The sequence below is a fragment of the Drosophila takahashii genome, unplaced genomic scaffold (assembly GCF_030179915.1).
Source record: "Drosophila takahashii strain IR98-3 E-12201 unplaced genomic scaffold, DtakHiC1v2 scaffold_86, whole genome shotgun sequence".
Lineage (NCBI taxonomy): Eukaryota > Metazoa > Arthropoda > Insecta > Diptera > Drosophilidae > Drosophila > Drosophila takahashii.
In genome coordinates, this window is record NW_027221766.1 from 54,072 (window position 1) to 75,385 (window position 21,314).

General features: G+C 32.0%; 5 non-coding genes across 5 annotated transcripts; all 5 read right to left on the minus strand.

Annotated features, from left to right (window-relative positions):
- Positions 1-50: 50 nt before the first annotated feature.
- Positions 51-229, minus strand: LOC138914739 (5.8S ribosomal RNA). Its single transcript, XR_011420549.1, has one exon. It is a non-coding gene; the product is annotated as a 5.8S ribosomal RNA (ribosomal RNA).
- Positions 230-852: 623 nt separating this feature from the next.
- On the minus strand, positions 853-2,847 carry LOC138914729 (small subunit ribosomal RNA). Its single transcript, XR_011420541.1, has one exon. It is a non-coding gene; the product is annotated as a small subunit ribosomal RNA (ribosomal RNA).
- Positions 2,848-8,711: 5,864 nt separating this feature from the next.
- Positions 8,712-12,667, minus strand: LOC138914732 (large subunit ribosomal RNA). Its single transcript, XR_011420544.1, has one exon. It is a non-coding gene; the product is annotated as a large subunit ribosomal RNA (ribosomal RNA).
- Positions 12,668-13,065: 398 nt separating this feature from the next.
- LOC138914740 (5.8S ribosomal RNA) lies at positions 13,066-13,244 on the minus strand. The gene has a single exon (XR_011420550.1). It is a non-coding gene; the product is annotated as a 5.8S ribosomal RNA (ribosomal RNA).
- A 623-nt stretch (positions 13,245-13,867) lies between these two features.
- Positions 13,868-15,862, minus strand: LOC138914730 (small subunit ribosomal RNA). Its single transcript, XR_011420542.1, has one exon. It is a non-coding gene; the product is annotated as a small subunit ribosomal RNA (ribosomal RNA).
- Positions 15,863-21,314: the final 5,452 nt, after the last annotated feature.

The window sequence follows — 21,314 nt, forward strand, 5'->3', positions numbered from 1 at the left end:
TAAAATTTTATTATAAAATTTGTATAAACAACTTAATTAGCATAGTCTTACAACCCTCAACCATATGTAGTCCAAGCAGCACTATAAAATTAATTAAAGTACATAACAGCATGGACTGCGATATGCGTTCAAAATGTCGATGTTCATGTGTCCTGCAGTTCACACGATGACGCACAGTTTGCTGCGTTCTTCATCGACCCATGAGCCGAGTGATCCACCGCTTAGAGTTTTATAATATTGGTTTTAAATTTGGTCAAATATGTTTTTATTGAAAGAAATTAAAAATACACCATTTTACTGGCATATATCAATTCCTTCAATAAATGTATTTATATACCTAAAATAAATGCTGCGAAATGTCTTAGTTTTATATAAACAATATATATCAAAGTATTATTTGTAATGGCATTTGTTTGTTAATATATATTGATAATTTTATATAAAACATTAACCTGAAACCAGGTACAACATTGTATATTTTAGGTTGTTGCATTATCCAATGTATGATCATCATCAAATTAGTTGGCCAATACATCTCGCAACGCGTGTATATTATGGTCCATATACACACAAAAGTTTATAATAAATATATAAAATATATTTTATTATATTAATAATTCGATTTGCTTGTTCGAATTTTATGTTTGTGTCTATTTTATTTATTTGTAATAATATTATATTATTACAATATTTCGATTTGCTTGTTCGAAATTTATTTGATCTTTTACTTTTAAGATCATATTTTTGGTATAATTATTATTATAATTATTATGTATATATATATATATATTGGTAATTTGTATTAAATTTGTATTAACAAATTTTTTTATTAACGGTAAGGATATTATACAATAATGATCCTTCCGCAGGTTCACCTACGGAAACCTTGTTACGACTTTTACTTCCTCTAAATAATCAAGTTCGGTCAACTTTTGCGAAACAACCGTAACACACAAGGCGTCACAGTGATCACGTCCGGAGACCTCACTAAATAATTCAATCGGTAGTAGCGACGGGCGGTGTGTACAAAGGGCAGGGACGTAATCAATGCGAGTTAATGACTCACACTTACTGGGAATTCCAAGTTCATGTGAACAGTTTCAGTTCACAATCCCAAGCATGAAAGTGGTTCAGCGGTTTACCCGGACCTCTCGGTCTAGGAAATACACGTTGATACTTTCATTGTAGCGCGCGTGCAGCCCAGGACATCTAAGGGCATCACAGACCTGTTATTGCTCAATCTCATTATTGCTAGACGCAATTTGTCCATTTAAGAAGCTAGTGTCCTTATAATGGGACAAACCAACAGGTACGGCTCCACTTATATAAACACATTCAAACACAATAAACATTTTACTGCCACCATGAATGAAGGCTATATAAGCTTCAACACCATAATCCTGAAGATATCTATTTAATATATTTGAGTCTCGTTCGTTATCGGAATTAACCAGACAAATCACTCCACGAACTAAGAACGGCCATGCACCACCACCCATAGATTCGAGAAAGAGCTATCAATCTGTCTTACACACTTATGTTCGGACCTGGTAAGTTTTCCCGTGTTGAGTCAAATTAAGCCGCAGGCTCCACTCCTGGTGGTGCCCTTCCGTCAATTCCTTTAAGTTTCAGCTTTGCAACCATACTTCCCCCGGAGCCCAAAAGCTTTGGTTTCCCGGGAAGCGACTGAGAGAGCCATAAAAGTAGCTACACCCAATTGCTAGCTGGCATCGTTTATGGTTAGAACTAGGGCGGTATCTGATCGCCTTCGAACCTCTAACTTTCGTTCTTGATTAATGAAAACATCTTTGGCAAATGCTTTCGCTTAAGTTAGTCTTACGACGGTCCAAGAATTTCACCTCTCGCGTCGTAATACTAATGCCCCCAAACTGCTTCTATTAATCATTACCTCTTGATCTGAAAACCAATGAAAGCAGAACAGAGGTCTTATTTCATTATCCCATGCACAGAATATTCAGGCATTTGAAGCCTGCTTTAAGCACTCTAATTTGTTCAAAGTAATTGTACCGGCCCACAATAACACTCGTTTAAGAGCACTAATGCAGGTTTTTAAATAGGAGGAACATATGAAAAAATACAAGTATTTAAACACATATAAGAACTCCACCGGTAATACGCTTACATACATAAAGGTATAGTACTAACCACAATTGTAAGTTGTACTACCCGTATGAAGCACAAGTTCAACTACGAACGTTTTAACCGCAACAACTTTAATATACGCTATTGGAGCTGGAATTACCGCGGCTGCTGGCACCAGACTTGCCCTCCAATTGGTCCTTGTTAAAGGATTTAAAGTGTACTCATTCCAATTACAGGGCCTCGGATATGAGTCCTGTATTGTTATTTTTCGTCACTACCTCCCCGAGCTGGGAGTGGGTAATTTACGCGCCTGCTGCCTTCCTTAGATGTGGTAGCCGTTTCTCAGGCTCCCTCTCCGGAATCGAACCCTGATTCCCCGTTACCCGTTGCAACCATGGTAGTCCTAGATACTACCATCAAAAGTTGATAGGGCAGACATTTGAAAGATCTGTCGTCGGTACAAGACCATACGATCTGCATGTTATCTAGAGTTCAACCAATATAACGATCTTGCGATCGCTTGGTTTTAGCCTAATAAAAGCACATGTCCCATAAGGTTCATGTTTTAATTGCATGTATTAGCTCTAGAATTACCACAGTTATCCAAGTAACTGTTAACGATCTAAGGAACCATAACTGATATAATGAGCCTTTTGCGGTTTCACTTTTAATTCGTGTGTACTTAGACATGCATGGCTTAATCTTTGAGACAAGCATATAACTACTGGCAGGATCAACCAGAATAATGTTTTCGTTCATATTTCATTCATATTTTTTGAATAGAAATTAGTAATATAAATATAATAGATTTTATTTCCATTTTATATGTTCGGTTTTTCTTAAATATTGATTTTAATTCAATATTTTTTTTTTGCTTTGTGAAATAATTCTATTTTAATTCGAATACGGCCATTTTTATATGGCATTCGTATACGTTCTTTAATTTTTACTTGTTTCGCCACTAATATAACAAGTTTATAATTGATGTTAAAGAAAAAGTACAACTTTTTTATAACACAATTTTCAATATATATTGTTCTTTCTATAAGTTTTTATTATATTATATATACATATTTCATTCTAAAATATCATTTTTGTTCAACATACATAATTATTGTATCCACACATGTACAATTTTTGTTTAACCAATATAAATATTGAGTTAAATCATTTGCATTTTGATGATAAATTTAAAATTTATCTTTTCCATATAACTCTCTGGTAATATATGATATAAAACCGAGCGCATATGAAATTATTTTGATCACTAATATTGCAATTATATTTTATTATAATGCTTTTTGTAAACACATTGTACCGGCAAGCGATACTCTGTGCCCAAACGACAGGGGATATAATAATTTAATATAAATTATCATATATACCTGCCACCAAAGATTAACGATAAAAGTCGGAAACAATTTGTTATTCTATATATAATAGAAACTTGACCTCTGTTTCACCTTATTATCATGGGTTTATAATATTAACCGCGTAGCCAAGTCTTAATTTCATTTAAGAAACAAATTTATACGGATAATATTTTGATTTTAATATATGTTGTTCTATTGATAACAAAAGTATATATTATAATATATTTTGTTCAATAGTAGATGGACTACTTACTGTACCATCCTTATTTTTTATTATTATTGATATACATTATATTGACAACAGCATATGATATTCATATGGTTTGTTCAATAATTAATTGGTGGACAACCACTGACCATCCTATAGTAGTTTTTGGCCACGACGTCTAAATATCGAAATTATTTAATTCCGTTTGCCACCCATACGATAGATATTAACTATCTATAATAATAATGTGTACGCATAAAATATTATATGTATATATATAGACCAACAGACAAGCACTTCACCCTATAGTAGTTTTTGGCCACGACGTCTATATATCGGGCATATTTAATTCTCTTTGCCACCCAACCAAAGATATTCACTTTTTTATATAAAGTATTATTTGATCATATTAATATAACCAATTATTTCTGCCATATTCATATAATTTCTTTATGAATTATTTTTTGGTCATATCCATATAATCTATATGCCGTATCCATATAATGAATACGGCATATCCATACAACTAGCCATATTTGTATGTCAATGTATATTTTATTATACATTTTTTTTCTTTATACATATAATATGGTATTTCCATATCGCTATAATTGAATTATATGTATAAGATATCATTTATATATAGCATTGCCAAAATAATATGATAAACATAAATTTTGAACAATACGGCCGGTCGGCGAGCACTGCCTCCCTATATATGTTTTTGGCCACGACGTCTAAATATTGGGTATTTTTCGTACTGCGGCCCCGGTGTATGTAAATTGGGCATATTTCGTACTGATGCCAACATATCTATATGACTCATTATTTTCTTCCATATCAATATAACTTCTTTTATTTCCATATTCAAGTAATTTCTTTATTTGCCATATCAATATAAAATATTTTTTGGTCATATTTATATAATCTATATGCCGTATCCATATAATGAATACGGCATATCCATACAACTAGCCATATTTGTATGTCAATGTATATTTTATTATACATTTTTTTTCTTTATACATATAATATGGTATTTCCATATCGCTATAATTGAATTATATGTATAAGATATCATTTATATATAGCATTGCCAAAATAATATGATAAACATAAATTTTGAACAATACGGCCGGTCGGCGAGCACTGCCTCCCTATATATGTTTTTGGCCACGACGTCTAAATATTGGGTATTTTTCGTACTGCGGCCCCGGTGTATGTAAATTGGGCATATTTCGTACTGATGCCAACATATCTATATGACTCATTATTTTCTTCCATATCAATATAACTTCTTATATTCTTTCTTTTATTTCCATATTCAAGTAATTTCTTTATTTGCCATATCAATATAAAATATTTTTTGGTCATATTTATATAATCTATATGCCGTATCCATATAATGAATACGGCATATCCATACAACTAGCCATATTTGTATGTCAATGTATATTTTATTATACATTTTTTTCTTTATACATATAATATGGTATTTCCATATCGCTATAATTGAATTATATGTATAAGATATCATTTATATATAGCATTGCCAAAATAATATGATAAACATAAATTTTGAACAATACGGCCGGTCGGCGAGCACTGCCTCCCTATATATGTTTTTGGCCACGACGTCTAAATATTGGGTATTTTTCGTACTGCGGCCCCGGTGTATGTAAATTGGGCATATTTCGTACTGATGCCAACATATCTATATGACTCATTATTTTCTTCCATATCAATATAACTTCTTTTATTTCCATATTCAAGTAATTTCTTTATTTGCCATATCAATATAAAATATTTTTTGGTCATATTTATATAATCTATATGCCGTATCCATATAATGAATACGGCATATCCATACAACTAGCCATATTTGTATGTCAATGTATATTTTATTATACATTTTTTTTCTTTATACATATAATATGGTATTTCCATATCGCTATAATTGAATTATATGTATAAGATATCATTTATATATAGCATTGCCAAAATAATATGATAAACATAAATTTTGAACAATACGGCCGGTCGGCGAGCACTGCCTCCCTATATATGTTTTTGGCCACGACGTCTAAATATTGGGTATTTTTCGTACTGCGGCCCCGGTGTATGTAAATTGGGCATATTTCGTACTGATGCCAACATATCTATATGACTCATTATTTTCTTCCATATCAATATAACTTCTTTTATTTCCATATTCAAGTAATTTCTTTATTTGCCATATCAATATAAAATATTTTTTGGTCATATTTATATAATCTATATGCCGTATCCATATAATGAATACGGCATATCCATACAACTAGCCATATTTGTATGTCAATGTATATTTTATTATACATTTTTTTCTTTATACATATAATATGGTATTTCCATATCGCTATAATTGAATTATATGTATAAGATATCATTTATATATAGCATTGCCAAAATAATATGATAAACATAAATTTTGAACAATACGGCCGGTCGGCGAGCACTGCCTCCCTATATATGTTTTTGGCCACGACGTCTAAATATTGGGTATTTTTCGTACTGCGGCCCCGGTGTATGTAAATTGGGCATATTTCGTACTGATGCCAACATATCTATATGACTCATTATTTTCTTCCATATCAATATAACTCTTTTATTTCCATATTCAAGTAATTTCTTTATTTGCCATATCAATATAAATATTTTTTGGTCATATTTATATAATCTATATGCCGTATCCATATAATATCATATCCATACAACTAGCCATATTTGTATGTCAATGTATATTTTATTATACATTTTTTTCTTTATACATATAATATGGTATTCCATATCGCTAATATGATTATATGTATAAGATATCATTTATATATAGCATTGCCAAAATAATATGAATAAACATAAATTTTGAACAATACGGCGGTCGGCAGCACTGCTCCCTATATATTTTTTCCACGACGTATAAATATTGGGTTTTTATCGTACTGCGGCTCCTGTATATATAAATATTTATATACTGATGCCACCATATCCATATCCTATAACTTTTTTTCTATATCTATATAATTATCCATATCCACACTAGAATTTAGTATTTATCCCATATCCATATAAATCATTATTTACCATATCAATATAAATAATATTTTCCATATTCATACTAGAACTTATTATTTCTTTAATATTCATATAACTCAATATTTTTTCATATCCATACTAGAACTTATTCTTTTTCCCATATCCATACTAGAACTTATAAATTTTCCCATATTCATATAACTAATTTTTTTCATATCCATACTAGAACATTATATTTTTGCCATATCTTATAACTCATTTTATTCCATATCCATACTAGAACTTATTATTTCTTAAATATCCATATAACTTAATATTTTTCCATATCCATACCAGAACTTTTATTTTTCCCATATCCATAGAACTAATTTTTTTCATATCCATACTAGAACCTAATTTTCTTCCTATATCCATATAACTTATTATTTACTATACAATATAATTAATTTTTTCCATATCCATACTAGAGCTTATTATCTCTTCAATATCCATAAAACTCAATATTTTTCATATCCATACTAGAACTGATTATTTTTCCCATATCCATACTAGAACTCAGTATTCTTCCCATATCCATACTACAACTTAGTATTTTTCCCATATGCATATAACTCATTATTTAGCATATCAATATAACTAATTTTTTTCCATATCCATACTAGAACTTATTATTTCTTTAATATCCATATAACTCAATATTTTTTTATATCCATACTAGAACTTATTATTTTTCCCATATCCATACTAGAACTTATAAATTTTCCCATATTCATATAACTAATTTTTTTCATATCCATACTAGAACATTATATTTTTGCCATATCTAGATAACTCATTTTATTCCATATCCATACTAGAACTTATTATTTCTTTAATATCCATATAACTCAATATTTTTTCATATCCATACTAGAACTTATCATTTTTCCCATATTCATATAACTCATTTTTCCATATCCATACTAGAACTCTGTATTCTTTTCCATATCCATATAACTCATTTTTTTTTCATATCCATACTAGAAATTATTATTTTTCCCATATCCACATAACTCATTTTTTTCATATCCATACTAGAACTTGTTATTTTTCCCATATCCATATAACTCATTTTTTTCATATCCATACTAGAACTTAATATTATTTTCATATCCATATAACTCATGTTTGGACTTGGAATATTTTTATACACGTCACTAATAAGATGACGATTCAATCATCTATTTAAGAGGTACATTACTTGCATATGTCTCTTACTTGTATGTTCGGACTTAGAATATTTTTATACACGTCACTAATAGGATGACGATTCAGTTGGCTACCTTAAGAGGTACATATACTTGCATATGTCTCTTACTTGTATGTTCGGACTTAGAATATTTTTATACACGTCACTAATAGGATGACGATTCAGTTGGCTACCTTAAGAGGTACATATACTTGCATATGTCTCTTATTTGCATGTTCGGACTTAGAATATTTTTATACGCGTCACTAATAGGATGACGATTCAGTTGGCTACCTTAAGAGGTACATATACTTGCATATGTCTCTTATTTGTATGTTCGGACTTAGAATATTTGTATACACGTCACTAATAGGATGACGATTCAGTTGGCTACCTTAAGAGGTACATATACTTGCATATGTCTCTTACTTGTATGTTCGGACTTAGAATATTTGTATACACGTCACTAATAGGATGACGATTCAGTTGGCTACCTTAAGAAGTACATATACTTGCATATGTCTCTTATTTGCATGTTCGGACTTAGAATATTTTTATACGCGTCACTAATAGGATGACGATACATATGGCTACCATTGTTAAATATATTTAAATAAAATTTATTTAAATATAATTATTATTTTATATATATATATTTTATATATATATATATATTCTGACTTAAAAAAGCCAAACAAAATAAACACAATTAAATTTATGTTTATTATCGAATCATCAAGCAAAGGATAAGCTTCAGTGGATCGCAGTATGGCAGCTGCTCAACCACTTACAACACCTTGCCTGTTACAAAAGTCGTTTACAATTGATTCTAGGCTTTGTCATTGTATTAAATAATGCTTTTATATGTAACTAGCGCGGCATCAGGTGATCGAAGATCCTCCCAATTTACTATGTTACAAATTACATTGGCATCACATCCATTGTCGTTTATAAAGTAAATTATAAACTTTAAATGGTTTAGAAGCCATACAATGCAAATTGCCCCTTATTTATCATTGCAGTCCAGCACGGATACGACCTTAGAGGCGTTCAGGCATAATCCAACGGACGTAGCGTCATACCACTGTTCGCTCGAACAAGTATTGTGCCATTGGTCCGTACCTGCGGTTCCTCTCGTACTACGCAGGAATGCTGTCGCAACAACGTTTTGTCATTAGTAGGGTAAAACTAACCTGTCTCACGACGGTCTAAACCCAGCTCACGTTCCCTTGCATGGGTGAACAATCCAACGCTTGGTGAATTTTGCTTCACAATGATAGGAAGAGCCGACATCGAAGGATCAAAAAGCGACGTCGCTATGAACGCTTGGCCGCCACAAGCCAGTTATCCCTATGGTAACTTTTCTGACACCTCTTGTTAAAAACTCTTTAAACCAAAAGGATCGATAGGCCGAGCTTTTGCTGTCCCTGTGTGTACTGAACACCGAGATCAAGTCAGCATTTGCCCTTTTGCTCTATGTGTGGTTTCTGTCCGCACTGAGCTGGCCTTGGGACACCTCCGTTATTATTTGAGAGATGTACCGCCCCAGTCAAACTCCCTACCTGGCAATGTCCTTGAATTGGATCATACCTGAGTAATTGGAGTTATACCAAATTTTCAAATCAAAAATACATAAATGCACCGTTTTATTAAAGAATTTGTTTGCGATTATATAACAAACTCGTGATACTTTGATCAAGAAGCTTGCATCAAAACCCAATACCATAAGATATAATAAATATATCCGTATAATGGCTAGGAAATGATACACGTTCCATTTAATCAAGTAAGTAAGGAAACAATAAGAGTAGTGGTATTTCATTGACGATACCAAACCGAAGTCTAATATCTCCCACTTATTCTACACCTCTTATGTCTCCTTACACTGCCAGATTAGAGTCAAGCTCAAAAGGGTCTTCTTTCCCCGCTAATTATTCCAAGCCCGTTCCCTTGGCTGTGGTTTCGCTAGATAGTAGATAGGGACAGTAGGAATCTCGTTAATCCATTCATGCGCGTCACTAATTAGATGACGAGGCATTTGGCTACCTTAAGAGAGTCATAGTTACTCCCGCCGTTGACCCGCGCTTACTTGAATTTCTTCACTTTGACATTCAGAGCACTGGGCAGAAATCACATTGTGTCAACACCCGCTAGGGCCATCACAATGCTTTGTTTTAATTAGACAGTCGGATTCCCCAAGTCCGTGCCAGTTCTGAATTGATTGTTAATTGATAATCGTTATAATTAATAAGAACTAATTGGTTTGACCCAATTAGTATTCTTAAAAATTTTAGCAAGAAAGTTCCACAATTGGCTACGTAACTAACTATCCGGGGAACAAGTAACTAACATAAATGCTAGAAACTCTATTTACCCAGAACGAGCACATAAACCATGTTATTGTTTCCCAATCAAGCCCGACTATCTCAATCTTCAGAGCCAATCCTTATCCCGAAGTTACGGATCTAATTTGCCGACTTCCCTTACCTACATTATTCTATCGACTAGAGACTCTTCACCTTGGAGACCAGCTGCGGATATTGGTACGGCCTGTTGAGAAGTTTGCGTGTCCCCACCATAAATTTTCAAGGTCCGAGGAGAAAATATCGACACAACAGTATATGTCATGCTCTTCTAGCCCATCTACCATATCTCTCTGCGAAAGACTTCCATGGTAGTACGGCTATAAAACAGAAAAGAAAACTCTTCCGATATCTCTCGACGGCTTCTTTATGGTCGTTCCTGTTGCCAGGATGAGCACGAGGCCCATATTTAATAACAAACGGATACTCAACAGGTTACGGAATTGGAACCGTATTCCCTTTCGTTCAAAATTATTCAAGTATATTATATTAGCTTGATTTGTATATATTGCGTTTTTGGTTTTACTTGAAAATTTTCGGCTTTCGCCTTGAACTTAGGACCGACTAACTCGTGATCAACCACTGTTCACACGAAACCCTTCTCCACTTCAGTCCTCCAAGGTCTCATTCGATTATTTGCTACTACCACCAAGATCTGTACCAATGGCAGCTCCATGCAGGCTTACGCCAAACACTTCTACGCATACCATTGTACCTTCCTACTCACTAAAGTTTCAAAATTTATATCACAAGTAATATAAATCATCTACTTTAGCGGTAATGTATAGGTATACAACTTAAGCGCCATCCATTTTAAGGGCTAGTTGCTTCGGCAGGTGAGTTGTTACACACTCCTTAGCGGATTTCGACTTCCATGATCACCGTCCTGCTGTTTTAAGCAACCAACGCCTTTCATGGTATCTGCATGAGTTGTTAATTTGGGCACCGTAACATTACGTTTGGTTCATCCCACAGCGCCAGTTCTGCTTACCAAAAGTGGCCCACTGGGCACATTATATCATAACCTTAAACTTCATATCAAGAAAGTTAAGGTTCTTACCCATTTAAAGTTTGAGAATAGGTTAAGATCGTTTCGACCCTAAGGCCTCTAATCATTCGCTTTACCAGATAAGATTATTTTATATAATATTAAAATGCACCAGCTATCCTGAGGGAAACTTCGGAAGGAACCAGCTACTAGATGGTTCGATTGGTCTTTCGCCCCTATACTCAATTCTGACAATCGATTTGCACGTCAGAACTGTTTCGGTCTTCCATCAGGGTTTCCCCTGACTTCAACCTGATCAAGTATAGTTCACCATCTTTCGGGTCACAGCATATATGCTCAAGGTACGTTCCAGTTAGAGGCATAAATAATATAAATATCATTATACATAACTATATAGAACGCCCCGGGATTGTGTTAATTAGCTATAAATAGTTAAAAAACTAATCCCATTATTAGTCAAGTTAATTACGCTATTAGGTTTATATCCCAATAACTTGCACATATGTTAGACTCCTTGGTCCGTGTTTCAAGACGGGTCCCGAAGGTATCCTGAATCTTTCGCATTGTTAATCCTACAAGTGCATATAATAAACACAAAAATCAATGATAATCATGCCATTATATAATTCCGAAAATTAACGCACTGTATTCATATAAATCTATCAGCACTTTATCAAATTAATAACATTTATTCTGTGTTAAAATGCAAGCAATTTAATTTGAATAAACTATAAGTTATATTTTATGATAAATTTGGTATGCTAATAGATTACAATGTCCTTATATGGAAAAAATGCACACTATTATCATAATATTGTTTAAATATTACAATTTTAATGATGAATTTTCCATAACGGATATTCAGGTTCATCGGGCTTAACCTCTAAGCAGTTTCACGTACTGTTTAACTCTCTATTCAGAGTTCTTTTCAACTTTCCCTCACGGTACTTGTTTACTATCGGTCTCATGGTTATATTTAGTTTTAGATGGAGTTTACCACCCACTTAGTGCTGCACTATCAAGCAACACGACTCTTTGGAAACATCATCTAGTAATCATTAACGTTATACGGGCCTGGCACCCTCTATGGGTAAATGGCCTCATTTAAGAAGGACTTAAATCGTTAATTTCTCATACTAGAATATTGACGCTCCATACACTGCATCTCACATTTGCCATATAGACAAAGTGACTTAGTGCTGAACTGATTTCTTTTCGCTCGCCGCTACTAAGAAAATCCTTGTTAGTTTCTTTTCCTCCCCTAATTAATATGCTTAAATTCAGGGGGTAGTCCCATATGAGTTGAGGTTGTATATAACTTTTATTTGCAATTAATTCTTTATATATAATGATAAAACATTTTATTAAATTCGTTTAAAGCTGACGTATATATATATTAATGGCATTTATTTGTAACGAATTAACGAAGAATAATAATATTGTCAACGTTTTTCATATTTCAAATCATTAATAAGAGACAATTCTAGATAATATTTTATGCTAGACATTTCTCAGTATTATTTGATTGAAAAAGAAAATATTCCTCTTCGTTTTTCTCAAAGTTTAATTACTATTGTGAGATAATGTTTTTCATATATTTGTTAATATTATGAATAAAATAATTAAATTATTTTTATCCAATAATATACCATATGCTTATAAAATTTTATTATAAAATTTGTATAAACAACTTAATTAGCATAGTCTTACAACCCTCAACCATATGTAGTCCAAGCAGCACTATAAAATTAATTAAAGTACATAACAGCATGGACTGCGATATGCGTTCAAAATGTCGATGTTCATGTGTCCTGCAGTTCACACGATGACGCACAGTTTGCTGCGTTCTTCATCGACCCATGAGCCGAGTGATCCACCGCTTAGAGTTTTATAATATTGGTGTTAAATTTGGTCAAATATGTTTTTATTGAAAGAAATTAAAAATACACCATTTTACTGGCATATATCACTTCCTTCAATAAATGTATTTATATACCTAAAATAAATGCTGCGAAATGTCTTAGTTTTATATAAACAATATATATCAAAGTATTATTTGTAATGGCATTTGTTTGTTAATATATATTGATAATTTTATATAAAACATTAACCTGAAACCAGGTACAACATTGTATATTTTAGGTTGTTGCATTATCCAATGTATGATCATCATCAAATTAGTTGGCCAATACATCTCGCAACGCGTGTATATTATGGTCCATATACACACAAAAGTTTATAATAAATATATAAAATATATTTTATTATATTAATAATTCGATTTGCTTGTTCGAATTTTATGTTTGTTTCTATTTAATTTATTTGTAATAATATTATATTATTACAATATTTCGATTTGCTTGTTCGAAATTTATTTGATCTTTTACTTTTAAGATCATATTTTTGGTATAATTATTATTATAATTATTATGTATATATATATATATATTGGTAATTTGTATTAAATTTGTATTAACAAATTTTTTTATTAACGGTAAGGATATTATACAATAATGATCCTTCCGCAGGTTCACCTACGGAAACCTTGTTACGACTTTTACTTCCTCTAAATAATCAAGTTCGGTCAACTTTTGCGAAACAACCGTAACACACAAGGCGTCACAGTGATCACGTCCGGAGACCTCACTAAATAATTCAATCGGTAGTAGCGACGGGCGGTGTGTACAAAGGGCAGGGACGTAATCAATGCGAGTTAATGACTCACACTTACTGGGAATTCCAAGTTCATGTGAACAGTTTCAGTTCACAATCCCAAGCATGAAAGTGGTTCAGCGGTTTACCCGGACCTCTCGGTCTAGGAAATACACGTTGATACTTTCATTGTAGCGCGCGTGCAGCCCAGGACATCTAAGGGCATCACAGACCTGTTATTGCTCAATCTCATTATTGCTAGACGCAATTTGTCCATTTAAGAAGCTAGTGTCCTTATAATGGGACAAACCAACAGGTACGGCTCCACTTATATAAACACATTCAAACACAATAAACATTTTACTGCCACCATGAATGAAGGCTATATAAGCTTCAACACCATAATCCTGAAGATATCTATTTAATATATTTGAGTCTCGTTCGTTATCGGAATTAACCAGACAAATCACTCCACGAACTAAGAACGGCCATGCACCACCACCCATAGATTCGAGAAAGAGCTATCAATCTGTCTTACACACTTATGTTCGGACCTGGTAAGTTTTCCCGTGTTGAGTCAAATTAAGCCGCAGGCTCCACTCCTGGTGGTGCCCTTCCGTCAATTCCTTTAAGTTTCAGCTTTGCAACCATACTTCCCCCGGAGCCCAAAAGCTTTGGTTTCCCGGGAAGCGACTGAGAGAGCCATAAAAGTAGCTACACCCAATTGCTAGCTGGCATCGTTTATGGTTAGAACTAGGGCGGTATCTGATCGCCTTCGAACCTCTAACTTTCGTTCTTGATTAATGAAAACATCTTTGGCAAATGCTTTCGCTTAAGTTAGTCTTACGACGGTCCAAGAATTTCACCTCTCGCGTCGTAATACTAATGCCCCCAAACTGCTTCTATTAATCATTACCTCTTGATCTGAAAACCAATGAAAGCAGAACAGAGGTCTTATTTCATTATCCCATGCACAGAATATTCAGGCATTTGAAGCCTGCTTTAAGCACTCTAATTTGTTCAAAGTAATTGTACCGGCCCACAATAACACTCGTTTAAGAGCACTAATGCAGGTTTTTAAATAGGAGGAACATATGAAAAAATACAAGTATTTAAACACATATAAGAACTCCACCGGTAATACGCTTACATACATAAAGGTATAGTACTAACCACAATTGTAAGTTGTACTACCCGTATGAAGCACAAGTTCAACTACGAACGTTTTAACCGCAACAACTTTAATATACGCTATTGGAGCTGGAATTACCGCGGCTGCTGGCACCAGACTTGCCCTCCAATTGGTCCTTGTTAAAGGATTTAAAGTGTACTCATTCCAATTACAGGGCCTCGGATATGAGTCCTGTATTGTTATTTTTCGTCACTACCTCCCCGAGCTGGGAGTGGGTAATTTACGCGCCTGCTGCCTTCCTTAGATGTGGTAGCCGTTTCTCAGGCTCCCTCTCCGGAATCGAACCCTGATTCCCCGTTACCCGTTGCAACCATGGTAGTCCTAGATACTACCATCAAAAGTTGATAGGGCAGACATTTGAAAGATCTGTCGTCGGTACAAGACCATACGATCTGCATGTTATCTAGAGTTCAACCAATATAACGATCTTGCGATCGCTTGGTTTTAGCCTAATAAAAGCACATGTCCCATAAGGTTCATGTTTTAATTGCATGTATTAGCTCTAGAATTACCACAGTTATCCAAGTAACTGTTAACGATCTAAGGAACCATAACTGATATAATGAGCCTTTTGCGGTTTCACTTTTAATTCGTGTGTACTTAGACATGCATGGCTTAATCTTTGAGACAAGCATATAACTACTGGCAGGATCAACCAGAATAATGTTTTCGTTCATATTTCATTCATATTTTTTGAATAGAAATTAGTAATATAAATATAATAGATTTTATTTCCATTTTATATGTTCGGTTTTTCTTAAATATTGATTTTAATTCAATATTTTTTTTTTGCTTTGTGAAATAATTCTATTTTAATTCGAATACGGCCATTTTTATATGGCATTCGTATACGTTCTTTAATTTTTACTTGTTTCGCCACTAATATAACAAGTTTATAATTGATGTTAAAGAAAAAGTACAACTTTTTTATAACACAATTTTCAATATATATTGTTCTTTCTATAAGTTTTTATTATATTATATATACATATTTCATTCTAAAATATCATTTTTGTTCAACATACATAATTATTGTATCCACACATGTACAATTTTTGTTTAACCAATATAAATATTGAGTTAAATCATTTGCATTTTGATGATAAATTTAAAATTTATCTTTTCCATATAACTCTCTGGTAATATATGATATAAAACCGAGCGCATATGAAATTATTTTGATCACTAATATTGCAATTATATTTTATTATAATGCTTTTTGTAAACACATTGTACCGGCAAGCGATACTCTGTGCCCAAACGACAGGGGATATAATAATTTAATATAAATTATCATATATACCTGCCACCAAAGATTAACGATAAAAGTCGGAAACAATTTGTTATTCTATATATAATAGAAACTTGACCTCTGTTTCACCTTATTATCATGGGTTTATAATATTAACCGCGTAGCCAAGTCTTAATTTCATTTAAGAAACAAATTTATACGGATAATATTTTGATTTTAATATATGTTGTTCTATTGATAACAAAAGTATATATTATAATATATTTTGTTCAATAGTAGATGGACTACTTACTGTACCATCCTTATTTTTATTATTATTGATATACATTATATTGACAACAGCATATGATATTCATATGGTTTGTTCAATAATTAATTGGTGGACAACCACTGACCATCCTATAGTAGTTTTTGGCCACGACGTCTAAATATCGAAATTATTTAATTCCGTTTGCCACCCATACGATAGATATTAACTATCTATAATAATAATGTGTACGCATAAAATATTATATGTATATATATAGACCAACAGACAAGCACTTCACCCTATAGTAGTTTTTGGCCACGACGTCTATATATCGGGCATATTTAATTCTCTTTGCCACCCAACCAAAGATATTCACTTTTTTATATAAAGTATTATTTGATCATATTAATATAACCAATTATTTCTGCCATATTCATATAATTTCTTTATGAATTATTTTTTGGTCATATCCATATAATCTATATGCCGTATCCATATAATGAATACGGCATATCCATACAACTAGCCATATTTGTATGTCAATGTATATTTTATTATACATGTTTTTCTTTATACATATAATATGGTATTTCCATATCGCTATAATTGAATTATATGTATAAGATATCATTTATATATAGCATTGCCAAAATAATATGATAAACATAAATTTTGAACAATACGGCCGGTCGGCGAGCACTGCCTCCCTATATATGTTTTTGGCCACGACGTCTAAATATTGGGTATTTTCGTACTGCGGCCCCGGTGTATGTAAATTGGGCATATTTCGTACTGATGCCAACATATCTATATGACTCATTATTTTCTTCCATATCAATATAACTTCTTTTATTTCCATATTCAAGTAATTTCTTTATTTGCCATATCAATATAAAATATTTTTTTGGTCATATTTATATAATCTATATGCCGTATCCATATAATGAATACGGCATATCCATACAACTAGCCATATTTGTATGTCAATGTATATTTTATTATACATTTTTTTTCTTTATACATATAATATGGTATTTCCATATCGCTATAATTGAATTATATGTATAAGATATCATTTATATATAGCATTGCCAAAATAATATGATAAACATAAATTTTGAACAATACGGCCGGTCGGCGAGCACTGCCTCCCTATATATGTTTTTGGCCACGACGTCTAAATATTGGGTATTTTTCGTACTGCGGCCCCGGTGTATGTAAATTGGGCATATTTCGTACTGATGCCAACATATCTATATGACTCATTATTTTCTTCCATATCAATATAACTTCTTTTATTTCCATATTCAAGTAATTTCTTTATTTGCCATATCAATATAAAATATTTTTTGGTCATATTTATATAATCTATATGCCGTATCCATATAATGAATACGGCATATCCATACAACTAGCCATATTTGTATGTCAATGTATATTTTATTATACATTTTTTTTCTTTATACATATAATATGGTATTTCCATATCGCTATAATTGAATTATATGTATAAGATATCATTTATATATAGCATTGCCAAAATAATATGATAAACATAAATTTTGAACAATACGGCCGGTCGGCGAGCACTGCCTCCCTATATATGTTTTTGGCCACGACGTCTAAATATTGGGTATTTTTCGTACTGCGGCCCCGGTGTATGTAAATTGGGCATATTTCGTACTGATGCCAACATATCTATATGACTCATTATTTTCTTCCATATCAATATAACTTCTTTTATTTCCATATTCAAGTAATTTCTTTATTTGCCATATCAATATAAAATTTTTTTGGTCATATTTATATAATCTATATGCCGTATCCATATAATGAATACGGCATATCCATACAACTAGCCATATTTGTATGTCAATGTATATTTTATTATACATTTTTTTTCTTTATACATATAATATGGTTTCCATATCGCTATAATTGAATTATATGTATAAGATATCATTTATATATAGCATTGCCAAAATAATATGAAAAACATAAATTTTGAACAATACAACCGGTCGGCGAGCACTGCCTCCCTATATATGTTTTTGGCCACGACGTCTAAATATTGGGTATTTATCGTACTGCGGCCCGGTGTATGTAAATTGGGCATATTTCGTACTGATGCCACCATATCCATATAACTTATTTTTTGTTCTATATCTATATAATTAATTTTTTCCATACCTATAAATATTAAACTAATTTTTTTCCATATCCATACTTGAACTTATTATTTTTCCCATATCCATATAACTCGTTTTTCCATATCCACACTAGAATTTAGTATTTATCCCATATCCATATAAATCATTATTTACCATATCAATATAATAATATTTTTCCATATTCATACTAGAACTTATTATTTCTTTAATATTCATATAACTCAATATTTTTTCATATCCATACTAGAACTTATTCTTTTTCCCATATCCATACTAGAACTTATAAATTTTCCCATATTCATATAACTAATTTTTTTCATATCCATACTAGAACATTATTTTTGCCATATCTATATAACTCATTTTATTCCATATCCATACTAGAACTTATTATTTCTTTAAATATCCATATAACTTAATATTTTTCCATATCCATACCAGAACTTTTTATTTTTCCCATATCCATAGAACTAATTTTTTTCATATCCATACTAGAACCTAATTTTCTTCCTATATCCATATAACTTATTATTTACTATTACAATATAATTAATTTTTTCCATATCCATACTAGAGCTTATTATCTCTTCAATATCCATAAAACTCAATATTTTTTCATATCCATACTAGAACTGATTATTTTCCCATATCCATACTAGAACTCAGTATTCTTCCCATATCCATACTACAACTTAGTATTTTTCCCATATGCATATAACTCATTATTTAGCATATCAATATAACTAATTTTTTTCCATATCCATACTAGAACTTATTATTTCTTTAATATCCATAAACTCAATATTTTTTTATATCCATACTAGAACTTATTATTTTTCCATATCCATACTAGAACTTATAAATTTTCCCATATTCATATAACTAATTTTTTTCATATCCATACTAGAACATTAAATTTTTTGCCATATCTATATAACTCATTTTATTCCATATCCATACTAGAACTTATTATTTCTTTAATATCCATATAACTCAATATTTTTCATATCCATACTAGAACTTATCATTTTCCCATATTCATATAACTCATTTTTCATATCCATACTAGAACTCTGTATTCTTTTCCATATCCATATAACTCATTTTTTTTTCATATCCATACTAGAACTTATTATTTTTCCCATATCCAATAACTCATTTTTTTCATATCCATACTAGAACTTGTTATTTTTCCCATATCCATATAACTCATTTTTTTCATATCCATACTAGAACTTAATTATTTTCATATACATATAACTCATGATTGGACTTGCAATATTTTTATACACGTCACTAATAGGATGACGATTCAGTTGGCTACCTTAAGAGGTACATATACTTGCATATGTCTCTTACTTGTATTTTCGGACTTAGAATATTTTTATACACGTCACTAATAGGATGACGATTCAGTTGGCTACCTTAAGAGGTACATATACTTGCATATGTCTCTTATTTGCATGTTCGGACTTAGAATATTTTTATACGCGTCACTAATAGGATGACGATTCAGTTGGCTACCTTAAGAGGTACATATACTTGCATATGTCTCTTCTTGTATGTTCGGACTTAGAATATTTTTATACACGTCACTAATAGGATGACGATTCAGTTGGCTACCTTAAGAAGTACATATACTTGCATATGTCTCTTACTTGTATGTTCGGACTTAGAATATTTTATACACGTCACTAATAGGATGACGATTCAGTTGGCTACCTTAAGAGGTACATATACTTGCATATGTCTCTTACTTGTATGTTCGGACTTAGAATATTTGTATACACGTCACTAATAGGATGACGATTCAGTTGGCTACCTTAAGAAGTACATATACTTGCATATGTCTCTTATTTGCATGTTCGGACTTAGAATATTTTTATACGCGTCACTAATAGGATGACGATACATATGGCTACCATTGTTAAATATATTTAAATAAAATTTATTTAAATATAATTATTATTTATATATATATATTTATATATATATATATTCTGACTTAAAAAAGCCAAACAAAATAAACACAATTAAATTTATGTTTATTATCGAATCATCAAGCAAAGGATAAGCTTCAGTGGATCGCAGTATGGCAGCTGCTCAACCACTTACAACACCTTGCCTGTTACAAAAGTCGTTTACAATTGATTCTAGGCTTTGTCATTGTATTAAATAATGCTTTTATATGTAACTAGCGCGGCATCAGGTGATCGAAGATCCTCCCAATTTACTATGTTACAAATTACATTGGCATCACATCCATTGTCGTTTATAAAGTAAATTATAAAACTTTAAATGGTTTAGAAGCCATACAATGCAAATTGCCCCTTATTTATCATTGCAGTCCAGCACGGATACGACCTTAGAGGCGTTCAGGCATAATCCAACGGACGTAGCGTCATACCACTGTTCGCTCGAACAAGTATTGTGCCATTGGT